Source organism: Meles meles, chromosome 16 (assembly GCF_922984935.1).
Source record: "Meles meles chromosome 16, mMelMel3.1 paternal haplotype, whole genome shotgun sequence".
In the NCBI taxonomy this organism is placed as follows: Eukaryota; Metazoa; Chordata; class Mammalia; order Carnivora; family Mustelidae; genus Meles; species Meles meles.
Window position 1 is genome coordinate 27,827,733 of NC_060081.1, and position 19,775 is coordinate 27,847,507.

At 44.5% G+C, this 19,775-nt stretch overlaps 1 protein-coding gene and 1 pseudogene across 5 annotated transcripts in view; both read right to left on the bottom strand.

The window, feature by feature from the left end:
* The window catches only part of CRACDL (CRACD like), a 133,965-nt gene that overhangs the window by 61,039 nt on the left and 53,151 nt on the right, over positions 1 to 19,775 (bottom strand). The gene's annotated exons all lie outside the window — the stretch shown is intronic.
* On the bottom strand, positions 5,406 to 6,043 carry LOC123926548 (annotated as a pseudogene).

The window sequence follows — 19,775 nt, forward strand, 5'->3', positions numbered from 1 at the left end:
TAATGCATGTTTTTGCCTAAACGTCAACAAAAGCATGCACAACCAGCATGTCCTGGTAGCGGGGGAGTTTGAATCTATCTCATGAAGACAGTCTGCTTGTGCGAGAGGCTCACGTTAGAGCCGATGTTACCCAAGATCAAGACATCTGGATTCCCAGAGGACCCCTGTGCTTTCCAATGCCCTGCAGCCTGAAGGACCCTGTCGAGCAAGGAGAACCAAACCACTGCCAGGTAACTGGTGAGAACACACTCCAGGCCACAGCGTAATGTCCACCCCTTGGGACTGTGGCGTGTGCACATGGAGGACCTTCCTCTTCACTCAGACACCCCAAGGGGTAATACTCCAGAGCTGTTATGACGGAATGTCTTCTCTACGGGGCCCAAGGGCTTGACTTTCTAAACACATGTTCTCCCCACTCCTAGTAAAATTCAAGGACATGCCAGAAGAAAGAAAACCATAATGAGAAAGGTAATGTGGCAAACACCCTATAATTTCCAGCACCCCTTTTGCTTGAACTCCAAGTTCACCTCAGGCCACCTCAATGTCCCCTACCAGCTTTCTGCCCTCTAGCACCATGCCCAACCCCTGTTGTTCTGACAGCTCTACTCCAGGGAAAGGAAAACTTATTCTTCAAACCTAGAGCTGAATGGATCTCTTTAGGGGTTCTCACTGATTTAGGGGACTGAGCCTCCAGCCCCCTCTGTAGTTCACAGCACTCATCAGTGTGATGAGTAGTAGGGGTACCTACAGAATCCAGGGGAGTCCTGCATCTAATGAAGCCTCCCTGGGTGGCGGGCTGCCCCACTCCCTCTCTCTGAACCCTAACTGTAATCACAGGCTCATGGCAAAATTTCATCATTAGTGGCAGCTTATATTGAAAAATTCTACAAAACGTCATTCATGTGAAGAATGAGAATAGTTTTAATAAGATATTTTACAGGTTCTAATCCGTTATATTTACCTACACAAGGAAAAGAAAAATATCTGTAAACTGACTGCATAACCTGAGCACATAATTACGTACGAAAGCCTTGGTGTTCATCCCTACAGACCCGCCAATCCCACCACACCCTCCAGGCCATGTTCAGATCCCTGTGGTATTCGTTCTCAGCCCTTGTACCTTCTTTCACAATGCCCACCAATGCTGTTAGCAAACTTGTTTATACGATGTCTGCCTAACATTCCCCTCCCTTTCAAGACGGCGAGCTTGGCAGGATGAGCTCTGTGCCAGTTACATCCATTGCTCTCCTACCAGCACCTAGGACAGTGCCTGCAGCAAGGAATGGAGCACAACACAGGACCAAGACAGCTGACAGAATGAGAAACGTTTCTGCAGATGACTGACAGGTGTACCAAGAGAATGAAAAACGGTAAATCATCCAGCTCCAGAAATGGATCTATTCTTACAATCTGATTTAAGACTGGGGAAATCCTCCAGGAAACTGATACCTGACTTTGTAAAAAATACATAGTCCTTATCATGACCCTTCTCAATGGAAACTGAGGGAGGACTGAAGGAAGCTATATTTTCTTTACAAAGCAACACAACTTCGAAAAGATTAAAAACAGAGGTAAATTTGGCCCAGGTGAAGGTATTTCAGTGAGGCCAAATCTAGGTGTGCTTCTCTTGTGCTTTTTCCAGTGCCTGTAGCTACTTGGTATAGCCATGTCCTGGAGAAAGCTGACTCTACCTTTGCCTGTGTGGCTATACCTGAGAGTCTCAGGGTGAGTGATGACAATTACAATTAACTTTTAAGAAAATTACAAACCAGTGATCACAGAACCACAAATGCAGTTTATGTTTAAAAACAAGTCAAGAAGAAAAAAAAAACAAACAAGTCAAGGACACCTGGGTGGCTCAGTCAGTTAAGCGTCTGACTTCGGCTCAGGTCACGGTCTTGGGGTCCTGGGATCAAATCCCACGGCAGGCTCTCTGCTCAGTGGGGAGTCTGCTTCTTCCTCTCACTCTTCTTCTGTGCTCTCTACCCCACCTCAAATAAATAAATAAAATCTTTAAAAAAATAAAAGTAAATCAAAATGAATCTGAATACCAATGCTCATGTGCCAGATCATCTGAAAAATCTTAGAACCATTCCTAAATACCTGTCTTGAAACGTCATCTGATCACTGAGGTCGTTTGCTTTCCAGTGTCCTGCAAATGGGAGAACATGGACAGAGAATTCAGAGTCTCAGAGCTAGTGCTTCTTCCCAGATGACGTAAAAACTGACAAATATAAAATTCAACAATAGCTGAAGATTTCAACACCCTACTCTCAATAAGTGATAGAACTAAGCAGAGTATTAACAATGATACAAAAGATTTGAAGAACACCGTTAACCAACTGGATCTAATAGAAATCTACAGAATACTCCATCCAACAGAACGAATAGCCTTCTCAAGTGCACATAAGAGATTCTACAAAATAGACCACAATTAGGCCATAAAACAAGCCCAGATAGATTTAAAAGGCTTGAAATTATAGAAAGTATGTTTTCTGACAACCATGGAAGGAAATTAGAAATAAATAAGGGAAGGAGATTTGGGAAAGTCACAAATATGTGGAAATTAAATACTATGCTCCTAAATAACCAATGAAATGGCTGTATTAATGTCAGAGAAAAACAGATTTTAAGAGAAAACTGTTACCAGAGAAAAACAGAGTCTTTCTGTAATGATAAATTGGTAAATCCATCAGGAAGATAGAACACTTATAAACAGGTATGTACCTAAAATCAGAGCCTCAATATACATGAAGCAAAAATTGATAAAATGGAGAAAGGCAATTCAATAATAATTCTGGCAACTTCAATAATTGGGGACCTTACTTTCAAAAATGGATAGAACAAACAGGCAGAAACTCAACAATGATGTAAAGGACTTAAGCAAGTGTATAAATCAATTATAATATATTTATATATGTACCACTCCATTCAACAACAAAATACATAGTTGCCTTCCCTGCTATAGACCATTATTCATGACACCATATGGTAGGCCATAAAATAAGACTCAATAAATTTAGAATGAGTTAATTCAAATAAAATGCACTTTTTTTTTTAAAAGATTTTTATTTATTTATTTGACAGCGAGAGAGAGAGATCACAAGTAGGCAGAGAGGCAGGCAGAGAGAGAGAGAGAGAGGGAAGCAGGCTCCCTGCCGAGCAGAGAGCCTGATATGGGACTCGATCCCAGGACCCTGAGATCATGACCTGAGCCGAAGGCAGCGGCTTAACCCACTGAGCCACCCAGGTGCCCCTAAAATGCACTCTTTAATCACAATGGAAATTAAAAATCAAAAGTAGAAAGAATTTGGGGAAATTCACAAATACATAGAAATTATACAATGCACCGCTAAATAACCAATCTAGTCAAAGAAGAAATAACAAGTGATAACATACTTTGAGATGAATAACAAAACACAACCTACCAAGACATGTGAGATACAATTAAAACACTGCCTAAAAGAACTTACACCTATAAACACCCACATAAAGAAGCTCTTAAACCAATATCATAGCTTTCCACTATATGAAACTAGAAAAAGAGAAAACTAAAGAAAACAGAAGAAGGAACATAATAAATATTAGAGCAAAAATTAATGAAATATAGAATAGGAAAACATTTTGAAAATCAATGAAACAAAAGCTGATTCTTTAAAAAAGATCAACAAAATTGACAGACCTTCAGCTAAACTTAATAAAAGGAGAGAAGATCCAAATTATTAAAATAAAAAATGAAAGAGCATTACTACCAGTCTTAGAGAAATAAAAAGGATAAAAAAGAATATTATGAATAATTATATTTCAAAAAATAGATAACTTAGATGAAATGGACAAATTCCTAGAAAGACCAAAACCACTGAATTTAAATCAACAAGACATAGAAAATCTGACTACATTTACAATAAATAAAGGGATTGAATTAGTCACTTAAAACTTCCCACAAATCAAAGTCCAGGCCCAGATATATTTACTGTTGCATCCTATCAAACATTTACAAAAGAATTAATAGCAAAATTTCCCTTTCCAAATTGTTCTTCAAAAAATAAAAAATGGTAACAACTCCCAACTCAGTCCATGAGGCCAATATTATCCTGAAAGTCAAACCAGACAAAGACTCACAATAGAAGAAAACTATAGACTGATATCACTTACGAATATAAGCACAAAAATTCCCGAGACAATACTAGCTAATCATATCCAGAAAATGTAAAAGTGAGATAGATTTATGCAAGGAATGTGGGTTGGTTTACTATATGAAAATCAACTAATTTAATGGCTGATCCCTTGGCACAGAGAGAGCCTACAGCAATTGAAAAAATAAAAACAAACACCAGCAAATCCTGAGGAAGAGAGAAAGTCTGATTTCCGGAGTTACCACATTATTAGAATCAAATGTCCAGTTTTGAATCTATCCCTAAAAAAAGGCCCAAGGCAGATGTACTGGACAAAGATCTCAAAACAAGTATCTAAAGAACTAAAGGAAGATGTGGAGAAAGTCAATAAAGCAATGTATGAACAAAGTGGAAATGTTAATAAAGGAGAAACCTAAAAAGAAACAAAAATAAATTCTGGAGCTGAGAAGTACAGTAATTGAAAGAGTCACTAGGATTCAAAGGCAGGATTAGCAGGCAGAAGAAAGAAATGGAAAACCTGAAGGCAGGTCAATGGAAATTATTGAGTCTGAGGAATAGAAAGAGAAAAGACTGAAGTAAAATGAACAGAGCATACGGGCACCATCAAGTAAACAAACCTAGGCATTGTGGGAGTCCCAGAAGGAGAGAGAAAAAAAGAAGCAGAAAGAATATCTGAAGAGTGACTCTAAAGTTTCCAAATTTGATGAAAGACATGAATATAAACATTGAAGGAGCTAATGAACTCCAAACAGGATGAAATACACATTGAGATACGTTATAATCAAACTGTTGAAGTCGGAAGCTAAAAAGAATCATGGAAGCAGCAAGTCATCACATGCAAGAGATCCCCAATAAAGCAGATTTCTCTCAGAGAGTCTAGAAGGCAGAAGGCAGTGGGCTGATATAGTCAATGTGCTAAAAAGAAAAATGTCAACCAACAACACTATATGTGGCAAAGTTGCCCTTCAAAAGGGAAGGATAAATTAAGATATCTCCAGATAAACAAAACCTGAGTTCATTACCACCAGATCTGCCCTGCAAGAAATATTTGTTCAAGGGTGTCCTGCAGGGTGAATGAAAGGGCGCTAGACAGTAATTTGAAGCCATATGAAGAAATATCTTAGTAAAGGTAAACACATGGGCACATGGGTTTATAACTCCACTTTTTATTTGCTACGTGACTTAAGAGACTAATATCTTTCTTTTTTTTTTTTTTGGAGATAAAGGTTTGTTTTATTGAATGACTGATCTATGTAAATGCTGAGGCCACTATGTACAGACAAAAGAGAGGGAACTTTGGTTCTTGGCCTCTTCTTCCCTGGACAGAGTCATAATTTCCTCCTTCTTGGCCTGGAGCCACTCTTCAAGGCACTTAGGTGCTTTCTTAGTCTTAGGCCTCAGCTCAGTCCCAGAAGCTTCCTGTCAGCCTTGTATGACTTCAGCCTATGGATGTATTCAATGAGAATCTGTTTTTCAACGTGTTACCTCCACTTTCAAGTAAGGCTGTGACACATGGGGCAGTCAATCTTCCTAGGTTCACAGTATCTTCTAAGCAGCCAGCACTTAATTCTCATCCTCCTCATCTAGGTAACATTCCTGGTCATCTGAGTGCTGGCAGTAGCCTTTCACTCCCCCGTGCCCATGTGCCTGCTTTTCAGCGGGGCCAAAGTGTTTTTCTGCCATGGACTCCAGGAATGGATAGTCACATGCTCCCAGATGATCAGCCCATCTTTGATCAGCTTCCAGATCTGCTGATGGGAGTTGGCCCTAGCAATTATGTTGGTCTCACTGAGATCCAACTAGACCTTCTTTTTGCTACAATGGAGGACTCCAGAGGTAAGCCTCTTCCAAAGCCGAGCACGGTTGCGGCCATGGTGGTGGAAAGAACAAACTCCAGCCCAATACATTTTTAATTTATTTTTATTTTTTGAGAAGAATTAATCTACTTCTTTGCTTTTTTAAAAATTCTTTTTAAATAGGCATCCACACCCAGCATGGGGCTTGAACTCATGACCCTAAGATCAAAAGTTGCATGCTCTACTGACTTAGTGAGGTGCTATTTTTTTTTTTTTTAAAGATTTTATGTTTTTATTTGAGAGAGAGTGTGTGTGCACAAGCAGGGGGAGAGGGGAAGAGAGAGGGAGAAGTAAACTCTTCATGGAGCAGGGAGCCCAATTCAGGGCTCAATCTAGGACCTGGGATCATGACCTGAGCTGAGGGCAGACTCTTAACCGACTGAGTCATCCAGGTGCCCCACTCTAAAATGTTTCGTAAAAAGGAATTGATAGTCGAAGAACTTGCAATGTTGTAGCTTTGGTTTGTAATTCCTCATTTTGTTTTCTACATTGTATAACAGAATGATGTATTTTTTAATTATTAGTTTATGTTTCTGGACACACAATGCATAAAGATGTTATTCCGTGACATACACAACTGAAACAGATGAAGATGGACTTGCAAGGGGACTGGGGTTTTGTGTGTTACTAAAGCTAAAATGGTATAAATCCAAATTAAAGTGTTATAACTTTAGGATGTCAAATGTTATTCCCATGGGAACCACAAAGGATGTGGCTACAGAATATGTACAAAGGGAAAGAAGAAAGGAACTGAAACATTTCACTACCAAAAAAAAAAATCAACTAAACACAAAAGAAGACTGTAATGCATGAAATTAGTGATAAAAAAATCTGTAAGATATAGAAAAAAACAGCAAAATAACAGAAGAAAGTTCTTCCTTGTCATCCTTAAAAGGAAGGCAATTCTTAAATAAGCTACAGTGTGGGGGCGCCTGGGTGGCTCAGTTGGTTAAAGTCTCTGCCTTCCGCTCAGGTCATGATCCCAGGGTCCTGGGATCGAGCCCCGCATCGGGCTCTCTGCTCAGCAGGGAACCTGCTTCCCCGTCTCTCTCTCTCTCTGCCTGCGTCTCTGCCTACTTGTGATCTCTGTCTGTGAAATAGATGAATAAAGTCTTTAAAAAAAAAAAAATAAGCTACAGTGTGGAGGAACCTTGACATTTTGCTACGTGAAATAAGCCAATCATGAAAAGATAAATGCTCTATGATTCCACTACTCAGAAGAGTCAAAATCATAGAGACAGAAAGTAGAATGGTGGTTTCTAGAGGCTGGGGAGACCTGTAATGGGGAGTGACTGTTTAACAGGAACAGACTTTTTGTTTTGCATGGTGAAAAGCATTCTGGAGACAGACAGTGGGGATGGTTGCACGACAATATGAATGTACTTAATCCCACTGAACTGCACACTTAAAAATGGTTAAGATGGGGGCGCCTGGGTGGCTCAGTTGGTTAAGTGACTGCTTTTGGCTCAGGTCATGATCCTGGAGTCCCAGGATCGAATCCCACATCAGGCTCCCTGCTCGGCAGGGAGTCTGCTCCCTATGACCCTCCCCCTTCTCATGTTCTCCCCCTCTCTCATTTTTACTCTCTTTCAAATAAATAAATAAATAAAATCTTTAAAAAAATGGTTAAGATGATAAATTTTCTGTTGTATTTTATAACCAAAAAAATGAAAAAGAGGGCACACAAAAACTTGTCCACCAATGTTCATAGCAGCGTTATTTCTAATAACCAAAAAGTAGAAATATCCCAAATGTTCATCAGTTGATGAGCAAAAAAAAAAAAAAAAAAAAAAAACCACGGCGACACCTGGGTGGCTCAGTGGGTTAAAGCCTCTGCCTTTGGCTCAGGTCATGATCTCAGGGTCCTGGGATCGAGCCCCGCATCACTCTCTCTGCTCAGCAGGGAGCCTGCTGCCCTTCTGCCTGCCATTCCCCATGCTAGTGCTTGCTCTCTGTCTCTCTCTCTCACACTCACTTTAATAAATAAATAAAATCCTTTTTAAAAATGTGGTATGTACAGGGGCGCCTGGGTGGCTCAGTGGGTTAGGCCTCTGCCTTCAGCTCAGGTCTTGATCTCAGGGTCATGGGATCAAGCCCCACATCAGGCTCAGCAGGGAGCCTGCTTCCCCGACCCCCACCTCTGTCTGCCTGCCTCTCTGCCTACTTGTGATCTCTCTCTGTCAAATAAATAAATAAAATCTTTAAAAAAATGTGGTATGTACATATGATAAAATATTATTCAGCCATAAAAAGGAATGAAGTACTGATTCATGCTACAATTTGGATCACCTGTGAACACTACGTTGGGTGAAAGAAGCTGACACAAAAGACCACAACCTCAATGAAATACCCAGAACGGGGAAATCCCTAGAGATGGAAAGTAGATTAGTGTTTGCCGAGGGCTTGGGGGTGGGGACCTGGGGGAAGAGAGCTAGAGTGGGAAGAGACTGCTAGTGGGCACAAGGTTTCTTTTGGATGAGATGAGTATGTTCTAAAGTTAGATTATGTTCATAGTTGCACACTCTATAAATACTCCAACACCTGTTGACAGTGCACTTTAAACAGGTGAAGTTTATGGTACATAAATTATATGTCAACAGAGCTCTTGGATAAAAAAAAAAGTGTTACCAGAAATTAAAAAAAAAGGGGGGGGGTGAGATAGCTTTTTGGAACAGAAGACATGATACAATTTGTCTCCAGCAATCCCACACTAAAGAAATGCTAAAGGAAGAAGGATATGATCTCAGATGGAAGCTGAAGATGTGGACAGGAATGGAGAGCAATACACAGGTGGGGAAATCTGAGTATGGATAAGGGGGGTGAGGAGTCTGGATTGCAGCCAGAGGCCCTGTGCACAGATGGCACAAATGTGTGCCCTGTCCCTGCTCTCTTTTCACACAACGCTCCATTTCCTTCCAGCCCAGGGCCTTTGCAGATGCTGTTCCTCTGCTCGAACATGCTCTTCCCTACCCTCACACTCTACTTTTTTTTCCTTATTAACTCCTACTTATCCTTAATTTCGTTTCCTCACAAAGACCGATGTGTCCCTTCAGGATGACCCAGGACCTCCCACAGCATACCTCCTGGTGACAGCATTTGCCAATTTTAATCATTATCTGTGTTTGCATGATTCTTTGATCCAGTTCTGTTTTTATAGATTCAAGCCTGCTTACATTCCCTATACATTTAATCAATTTTTCCTTTTCTTGGGAAAAAAGATAAAAATAAACTGTGACTTAACTATTGTTCTCTAGTGAGTCACACCAGGATCCGCCTGTACCTTTTTTAGAAAAATAAGTTTCACATTACTGAGGCAAATGGAATGTGTAATGCTTGCAAAGCTCCTGTGAGAAATCTTTCTTCAAAAATTGTGGCAGCTCCGTGATTCATGATAGATATTATTATCCTCCAGAGCAGCCTTGACCGCTGCATCCACCCCAAAGTGACAGAGCTGTCAAGGTTGGCTTTACCACAGCCATATCTCTGACACCTAGATGTGTGTGCACAAAACCGTCTCTGTCCACCGTTCAGAAAGGAACTGGGGGTGGGTAGTGGCGGACAGATCCATTTTGACATTTGGGAGAAAAGAAAGCCAAGAAGTCTTATGAGCAAAGGGCTGAAACCAAAGAACTCAGACACTGAGTCACAGTGCTTTGAGTGGAGTAAGAGGGGAAAGAGAGAGAGTAAAGGAACATACTGGGTGGTCAGTTTTGAAGTTTCCAGTATCCTGTAATTGTTTATCTTATGAAACACTAAAATTAGGCTTGGCCTAGGGAAGCGAGTCATCCTGTATCAAAACTTGAAGACTAACTCAGCATTGGGAATGTACAACAGGTGGTCAGTAAACACTGCTGAATGGAGGAAGGAGGGGGGGAAGGAACCAGATGCACCTATGACACTTGCTAGATAAAAGAATGACCTCCTGATAAAAATGAGACAATCTCAATTACCCAGTCAATTCCCAAGGCCACTTCTCACTCTGCTTAGCTAAACTATGTCACACTTCTTCAGTCCGAGTTCTGCCTGTCCACTGTCTTCCTTTAGACATTACTGAGGGACAATCATGCAAAGCTGAAGTTCGATGGCCTTCAGGAGTAAAGGAATATGGATGCAGAGGACGGCCCTGCTCCAGATGCCTTGGCCCCATCCTCAGGCTTCCCTTTGGCTATGGGCTGGACAGAAACAGCAAGGAATTGCAGAAAGAATGAGGCACTGGCCACATTTCACTGGCCTGTTTCTTTGCAAAGAAACGATGAGTTTCTTGATGAAGTCCGGGAAGTTCATTTTCGCTTTTGTTCCCTTTGCCTTTGGAGACGTTTTGCTTTGAAAGAAGTCGCTGTGGCCAGTGTTGAAAAGGTTACTGCCTATGTTCTCCTCTAGGATTTTGATGGACTCCTGTCTCACATTGAGGTCTTTCATCCATTTAGAGTTTATCTTTGTGTATGGTGCAAGAGAATGATTGAGTTTCATTCTTCTATATATATGTATATACTTCATCAAGATAAAAAGCTTCTGCACAACAAAGGAAACAGTTAACAAAACAAAAAGACAACCCACTGAATGGGAAAAAGATATTTGCAAATGACACTACAGATAAAGGGCTGGTATCCAAGATCTATAAAGAACATCTCAAACTCAACACCATCAAACAAATAAGTCAAAAAATGGGCAAAAGACATGAATAGACACTTCTCCAAAGAAGAAATACAAATAGCTAACAGACACATGAAAAATGTTCAACGTCATCAGCCATCAGGGAAATTCAAATTAAAACCACAGTGAGATATCACCTTACACCAGTTAGAATGGCAAAAATCAACAAGACAAGAAACAACAAATGTTGGAGAGGTTGTGGCAAAAGGGGAACCCTCTTAAACTGTTGGTGGGAATGCAAGCTGGTGCACCCACTTAGGAAGACAGTGGGGAGCTTCGTCAATGGGGGGCTTTGTCAAAAAGTTAAAAATAGAGCTACCTTATGACCCAGCAATTGCACTACTGGGTATTTACCCCAAACATACAGATACAGTAAAAAGAAGGAGCACACGCACCCCAATGTGTATCACAGCAGTGCCCACAATAGCCAAACTGTGGAAAGAGCTGAGATGCTCTTCAACAGATGACTGGATAAAGAAGATATGGTGCATATATACAAAGGCATATTATTCAGCCATCAGAAAGGATGAATACTCAACATTTGCATTCGACATGGATGGGACTGGAGGAGACTATGCTGAGTGAAAGAAGTCAAACGGAGAAGACAATTATCATATGGTTTCACTTATTTGCGGAACATAAGGAATAGCATGGGGGACGGTAGGGGAAGGAAGGGAAAAATGAAGGGGGGGAAATCGGAGCGGGCGACGAACCATGAGAGACTATGAACTCCGGGAAACAAACTGAGGGTTTTAGAGGGGTGTGGGGTGAGGGGATGGGTTAGCCTGGTGATGGATATCAAGGAGGGCAGGTACTGCATGGAGCGCTGGGTGTTATACACAATGAATCATGGAACACTCCATCAAAAACTACTGATGTACTGTATAAAATAGAATAAAAAATTATTAAAAATTGTTGAATCACTGCTTTACCCCTGAAACTAATATAATGCTGTATGTTAATTATACTGGAATTAAAATTTTTTAAAAAGAAAAAAAAAAGAAAGAAGTTTCATTCAAACAAACTCGGTCATCCACAAGATAAACAGCACAGTTTATGAGCATATAAACAAGTATCTTATGTTGGATAACTTATGCCATTTTTTTTGAAATTTACATAACAGTTGATTTCATGGTATTAGGAATCCTTGTAAATAGGCAAACTGATAAGCTACTTAGCTGGGAATGCATACGGTGCAGTGTGTACATGGAGACAGGCACACATGAACCTGTGTTCACAATGAAGCCTAAGCCTCCGTGAATATTCCTCAATAAAACTTACGTCTCAGACTGTGGTACATGCCAGTTCTCACAGGAGAAACCTGCTCTTACACATCCAGGAGTGAAAGTTTGCATACGAAATTTGAAGAACGCTAGTTTAGACATTCTCGGGTTATTAAAGTGAAAAAAATTCTGTTAGAGACTTCTACGAAACTATTATTTCAAAAAGAGGTGAGCAGAAGACCTTCCAGCTTTGCAACCTTAATGTAGATACTGTATTTGCACAAGTTCTTGGGAAAACAGCATGTAGATTCACTCTAATGCTGGGGATGTCTTGCCAAGATGCTGCGTGACTTAGAAGCTTTCCGTCTTGAAGGGAGAGCTGTACCTTGTGCAGACGGCCGCACACACATCTGACCATGGGCACACTGGAACCCAAGGCACAGGGAAGCTTTCCCAGGGCTGGATCACATTTAACTTCATCAGTTTACTGAGATAATAAACTCCCCATTTTCCAGAAAGATCTTATTTATTTGACAGAGAGAGAGAGAGAGAGGGAGGGAATGCACGCCTGTGCATGAGCAGGAGGAAGGGCAGAAGAGAGGGAGAAGCAGGCTCCCCGCTGAGCAGGGAGCCCAAGATGGAGCCCAGTCCCAGGACCCTGAGATCATGACCTGAGCTGACGTCAGATGCTTAACCAACTGAGCCATCCAGGTTCCCCAATAAGCTTGCTTTTAAAATGACGTATACCAAAAATATTGACACCAAGAGAGTTCTCACAGCTTCATATATCTGGGAAGTTACATCTGTGATTGGCATTTCAGCAGCACGACAGATGCAGAGCTGAGATTTTTTTTGTTTGTTTTTGGTAGGAAGTCATGCTCCAAGGGCTATTAATAAGGAGACATAACACCACCTCTCATTCTGGCCCACTCAAAATAGGCAGACTCAGACACTGAGGTTGAATAATGATCGGTAGAAAGATTTTTCTGAAATAAGAACAATGATGAGGAGGACTCCTACGCATAGGGCTTTACACGGCACAAAGGCCCGGCTTCACAGGGAATCCTAAATTGCTGGGTGGCTGCCCCTTTGTAACAGAAGAAAAGAGTGAGGCTCGGTGGGGTGGACCATCTGCCCCCAAGTCCCTGAACGCCCCCCACATTGCCAAGGGGTGCGCTGCCGAAGGCACACCACCTACATCCCAAGACCATCCAGCCAGCCCAGGTGACGCGCCGATGCGGCAACCACCTGACTGACAGAGGCTGCCACAGTGAGAAATCTCCATCTGGGGAACAAGACCTATGACTCATTTCTCCTGAGCAAGTGAAGGTCAGGCAGGCCACGGCTCTGCTTCCTCTACGCCACCGTGACAGAACCCACTGCACCAAGAACGACACAGCTTTAGAGGGTGCGCTCGTGGGTCACAGGGCAGCTCCCACAGCCCCGTCTGTCGGCTGGGGACAAGCCCCCGGAGATGGGTCCTGAAGGGCAGGAATAATTCTAACCGTCTCTTACTGTGGCCTCTGCTACATTCTCACCCCTTCCACCCCCCCCCCCCCCGCAGTGTACAGACGGTGCCACGGGGATCCAAGTGTCAGGCGTGGCACATGAAGAGAAAATGCTCCCAGTCCTCTTTCCCTCTCCCTTCCTTTCACCCTCTTTCCCTCTCCCTTCCTTTCACCCCCCGCTTCTGCTCCCTGCTTCTCCTCTCTCTGTATATGCACGTGCACAAAGAAAAATAGTTCGTACACGCCAAGGAGACAAATTAACGTCTGTAATGGAGGAGGGCCTAAACATAGTAGAAAACATGACAAGAGATGCGGAAGGTCTATTCTTTTGCCCCAGGGGATGGCAGTTGTGACCTCCCACCCCCTGCCTCCCATCTCTCTGTGCTCAGAAGCCCACCTGGGCTCAGGCCTGAGGCACTGTTCACAGGAAGCCACCCTCTGGGTGCTGAGTAAGCCCCCTGCACTTTCGCCCTGCTGAAAACCAGCAGCAGGGCAGGAGAGAGGGGCCTTCCCGGTCCCATCCCCCACATCCCACAGTGGCCGGGGCCCTTGGGACACCGTCGGGTGCTGATCCAGAGCCTTCTTCCTTGTGTCCCCAGGCAGCCTCACTGGGTGTGGCAACACCGTCACCTCCCCCGCCACGAGAAGTGGGGCCTCTGTCAAGCACAGCCACTCCTGAGGCCCTGCAAGCCCCCCAGGCAGGGCTGAAACACACAGCACTAAAAGCTAAGAACACATTCACTCGCTTCTTTCACTCCGAGTTGGGAAGGTCGGTGGGGGTGGCCTGGCACCGCAGGAAGCTGGTCCGGAGCCGGCACCTGCCTCCTTCTGAGTCGCTGCCAAATGGCTGAGGATGAAAAATAATCAACTTTGTTTCACTAGGCTTGCCACAGGGGCAAGCAGAGGGCACCGATGGGGTAAGGCTGCCTTTTCCATCTGGGTAGGCGCTGACCCTGGGAAGAAGTAAGATCCAATGCTGAAAAAAATCCCAAGCGGATTCTGAGCCTAACACAGTCAAGTCCTATGCCTCCTTCCCGTTCCAGCCCCTGGAACACACAGCACGGCCCGCCCTCCTTTAAGTGTGCCTGCCACCTGCGGAGCGAGGGGCCACTGCTGCGGACACCTTTGTCTCTGCCACTGAACACACACTCCTTAGCTTTGCTTTCTTGTCTTTTATTTTTAAAGAACCATCATGTTATCCTGGGTCCATAATAGGATTTCTGGTCTGTTTTCCTGGGACCCTCCAAATGCTTGTGCTACTGGGGCACTAGGTCATCCCACTCCCTGGCAGGGGCCCCACCTGGCAGGGGCACAGACCATACCACTGGAGAAAGCACCAGTTGCTGCCTGCTTGGCGAGGCTCCCAAGCTTCTCCCCAGCACAACACCACCCTCCCTGGCGATGTCCTCTCTGATACCTGCAGCTGGGCCACTTAGGAGTGATAGACTCCCAAAATCCAGCTTCGCAATGCCACCTGCCTCCTGTTTGCCCAATGTCTCAAGGCTGCTTAACCAGGACAGTCAGCAGTTTCCAGGCAACGTCTGGAGGGTTGGCAGAAGGCTCTAGATGACAAGTGTGATTCTGTATTATCACTGAAACCAAGGAGCAGGCAGCAGGGGGTGGGGCTGCCTTCGGAAGATGGTTCTAAGAAAGTCCTAGCTTGCTTTTCTGTTTTCCAAAATGCATCTATATAAAGTTCTTGTCAGACGGTTCACAACTTAAACAATAAAGCATGAGCTGTGTATGTGATGGTGACAAAAGCAAGCAGTGAATTGAGAGAACTTGGGAAACAATCACCAAGAGCTTTGAAGGTTTTTATATATACTCGCCTTTGTGTGCTTTAGACCTGAAGGCCTCCTGCCTCGATGCTGGCAGGAGTCAGCTGCTAAGGGTTCAGCCTTGTCCCAGAAGAGGGACAACAGGCTGGCAGGGTCTCTCATTTCTTGTAGATGTTTCAGGGGCCCACGAGGGAGAACGAACTACTGAAGGGCCAGGGATAGCCTCAGGGCTCATGTCTCTGAGGTCCCAGGTAGCGGCCCTCCCCCAGAGGCACGAGGTGGTCAAACCCAGCAAGACCCAGGCAGCAACCCACTCCTGCTCAAGGCCGGCCTTGCCAGCCACACTAAGCTCTGAGCCCACCCTGCTGCCACCTGCTATGGCCTGCCCCATCTTGGGGTCACAGTGCCGATGTCCCTGGGCCCGAGAGTTATAGGAGGGGAAGATGGGCTCCAGGCGGCTCACACAGGCACTCCTCTGTACCACGTCCCAATGGGTGCTCTGCGGCACAGTTTGGATCTTAAACCTCTGCTCAATTTCAAGAAAAATGTTCAGGAATTTCCTTTCTTTGCTTTCTTTGCCCATCTTTGCAGTGCCAAAGCCATACATCCCTTGGGACATGGGAGAACCAAACCAAAAGGCCAGTAATGCCCCTGGTGCACTACTATTCTAATGGAGTCTATAAAACCCCAACAGGAAATCTTAATGCAAAGACATCAAAGGGCTTTGTGTCAGGGCCCTGGGCTCATTTTATTCAGAGGAAAGAGACTAAAGCAGGTCCCAGGTCTCAGATGGCTTATACCTTCTCTCATGGAATGCTCACGAACCTCTCTGAATTAAACAGCACATCTCATCTCCTTTTTGTAGGTGAGAAAAGAGGATAAGAGAAGTTAAGCAACTTGTCCAAGATCACCCAGCCAGGAAGTGGAAAATCTGATCCTCAAATTAAAGCCTGTACCTCACCCAGGTATGGTACCAGCCACCTACCCGCGCACCAATTCTGCTTGAGCCCACCTGGGCTGGGGCTAACAGGCTTGTATTTCTAGCAGGTCCCCGGGGGATGCTGGGGACGCTGTCCATGGGCTCTCCTTAGATGAGCACTGTGCTCTAAAAGAGTGCGTGCAGCAAAACCCACTATTTTTTGAAAGTCTCTGGATGTATATGAGGAATACAGGCAGGACAACAAAGAGATGTGACCTGCAGTTATTTCTGGGTCATGTAATTGTAGGTATTTTAAGCTCTCCTTTTTGTGCTTTTCTAGGTTTTGCAATTTTTCTGATTCAAACTGTATTTTATTCATAATTAGGAGAAGCTCCAATAGTTTCTTTTGAAGATAAGGAAGGGGCTGTCAGGTGACCAGGACTTGGGGTCTTCCCTCCCTGAGTCTGGGTCTCCTGACCTGGCAGCCTGAGAAGGGGCTAGAGCTGCGGCAGCTCCGGAGTGCAAGTTCCTGCCCAGGGCCGGGCACACCGAGGGCTCTCATTCACTGGAACCAAGAGCTCCTTTGGGAGACGCCGTGCCTGTCATTTCCAAGGTACTTGTTCTCTGTGTCTCCACATCATATCCGTCAGAGCTAGAGGAGAAAGTACCACTACAAGGCAGGCAATCCTCTCAGCCACAGCTGCCAGGCACGTCCGTGCAGGCTGGCCCACAGTGAGCATCTGTCACAGGACGTAGCTTCCCTTCTGGTCCCACTGCGTCTCCCGTCCCACTGGTGGGCCCTTCCCACTGTGTTCTGTGCCCCCCCTGCCCCGAACGGCCCTGGAACAGGGATGCAGACCTGGGGTCCCCGAGGGCCTGCCAAGAAGCCGACTGGGAGAGACTCTACGGGACATATGGCACTTAGCCTCTCTGTGCCTCTAGAACAGCCCCCACACACTCTTGGGACTTTAAAGATATCATAGTGTGGTAACCAGCTCTCCCAAGTGCAAGCTTACCAGGGCAAATGTGTCATTTCCTTGGCTGCCTCATTCCTGTTATGTTTATTTTTTAATATTTTTATATAAATGCAGATACTTGTACCTCTTTACTTCCATCAGCATGAGCAAAGCCCATTCTCTGTGTTGTTTCCCAAATCCCTTGATGCCCCATGCTGAGGTAGCTGGAGCTGCCAAGGATTGCCAAGGATTGGCCCTTGTGGGCATGTGTGACACCTTTGGTCACCGCACAAATGTGGCCTGCTGGCCCATCCAGTTGCCTCTGGGTCATTTCTCAGATTTTCCATTAGCCAGCTTGATCCCAGGTTAAGCCATGAGCCCCCGAATTAGCTTCCTGTTATTGAGTGCAAAAGCCAGAATGCTCCAGTGATCTGTCCGAACTGGAGAACATTCAGGTTTGGAGTCAGATGCGAAGCTTTGAGGAAAGTGTGAAATCCCTGAAAACAAATTCTAGATCTGGACTTGTTTGCCTTTGTTTTTTTGAACTGTGTAAGGATACAGGTAATCTTATTTTAATGCGTTAATAGGTCTAACATTGCCTTGCTGATTTAGCTATTAAAACGTTATTCACTTAGTTTTTAAGTTGACTTAGAAGAAAACAGCTGATTTAGACAACCAGTACAATGCACTGCAGAGCGTAAATCTGTTAAATTACTTTTCAGAGTTTTCCCATTCTGTCACAGGCTGCTCACATTCCTTACTGAACACTGCATTGGCCCTGAGGCTGAGCTTAGTAAGGGCCAAGCTACAGGAGACGACTTTGTGTCCCCAGCACCGAGAGCTGTGTTGGAGCCCAATATGTGGTTACTGACTTACATGAATATCTTGGAAGCCTCATTTTTAAAGTGACCACAAACCACAGTTTCTGCTTTTTGTACTACTTTGTTTTTATCATCACAAGGAAAGGTAAGGTGGAATGGCAACACGGGCCACGCCCATGGCTGTTCTCCCATGGCTTGCCCCTGGCACACATCAGTAACCAAGCCCAGCATCATTATCAGAAGGTCTCCTACACAGGACTCCGGGAAGCTACTGACTGTTCCTTGGGGCAGCAACACTGTTGGCAGAAATGGAGACGTATCTATGGAACGCTTCTAGCCTTGGCTCCACTGCTAAAGAGCTACTCACCGGCTGAATGACTTGGAATGAATCATTTCCCTCTCTGGGCCTCAGTCTCCATTACGATAGGAGTGGCTTGGACTTGTATCTGATCTCGGAAGAGACCATTAAGGTACTTCGGAAAAATAAAGGTCTGTGAAATTAGCACACATTTCTCTTTCTGCGAAGATGTGTGAGTCAGCCAACATATAAAACATGTTGGAGCTGAGGAGAACGTATAGTGAAAATACATCTTGTTTTCTTTTAAAGATTTTATTTATTTATTTTTCAGAGAGAGAGAGCACTAGCAAGGGGAAGGGAAGAGGCAGAGGGAGAAGCGGGCTCCCTGCTAAGCCAGGAGCTCCACGTGCGGCTCGATCCTAGGACCCTGAGATCCAAGACCCGAGCAGAAAGCAGATGCTTAACTGACTGAGCCATCCAGGCACCCCCAAAAGACATTTTCCACATCAGGTTCTCAAAGTACTGCTTGTTTGTGATCCACAAATGGAAGTACAATGGTAATCCCACCCTCCCGTCTGGCCCCATCCCCCCCTCCCGTCTGGCCCCATCCCCCCCTTACTTCTCCTCTTCTCCCCCACAAAACCACAGGCAGCCATGCCCAAGATGCAGCACACCTGCCGGGAATTCCTGCTCTTCACCTCCCACACTCGTCAGCAACTCCCACCACCAACCCAGGCCCTGGGAAAACTCTGCGCTTGTCTGGCGCCCTGTGTCCTTCCTGGGAACCTCTGGCCAGTCACATTTCTTTCTTTCTTTTTTTTTTTTTAAGATTTTATTTATTTATTTGTCAGAGAGAGAGAGACAGAGAGAGAGAGATCACAAGTAGGCAGAGAGGCGGGCAGAGGCAGAGGGAGAAGCAGGCTCCCTGCCGAGCAAGGAGCCCGATATGGGACTCGATCCCAGGACGCTGGGATCATGACCTGAGCCGAAGGCAGCCGCTTAACCAACTGAGCCACCCAGGCGTCCGTCCCACCACATTTCTTTCTTACACATCTCTGCTCCTGGACTTTGTGTTCCTTAAGAGCAGAGACGAGCTCTTTTCATCTCTATAGCCTTCACCTACACACAGTAGGTGCTTCATAAATGTGTTCTCAGTGAGTGAGCCTCACCACTGATGCAGCTAAAATCCAAGGACAGCTTGCGTTAGGTAACAAATCCATAATCACTTTAAAGGAGGTCTTCCACTTTGTTAACTTTCTTTGGAATGTCTAAGAAAAAAAATCTCAAATCGTTGATTTTATTTCAGCCATTTGGTAAGATTCCCTGACAAAGTGCTCCTGTGTGATTCAAATGTGGGGGCTGGCCGGGTTTGACATAAATATCTTCCTGTGCTATAATCTAGAGACACCACGCTTGGAGAGTAAGGACATGGAGCAATGTGAACTTACATTTGGCTGGTTACGTGAAGATATTTAATGTTCCAAATTATTCCAGCCTCTCTGGATTTTAAAGAGCTTTAAAAAGCAGCAAAATCCCCATTCCCTGAAATATTTCCATGGGATTTGGGTGTAGTACACAGAGCCCCCACAACACTTAGCAATTAATGACTTTTGCGGTCTCATGGGTC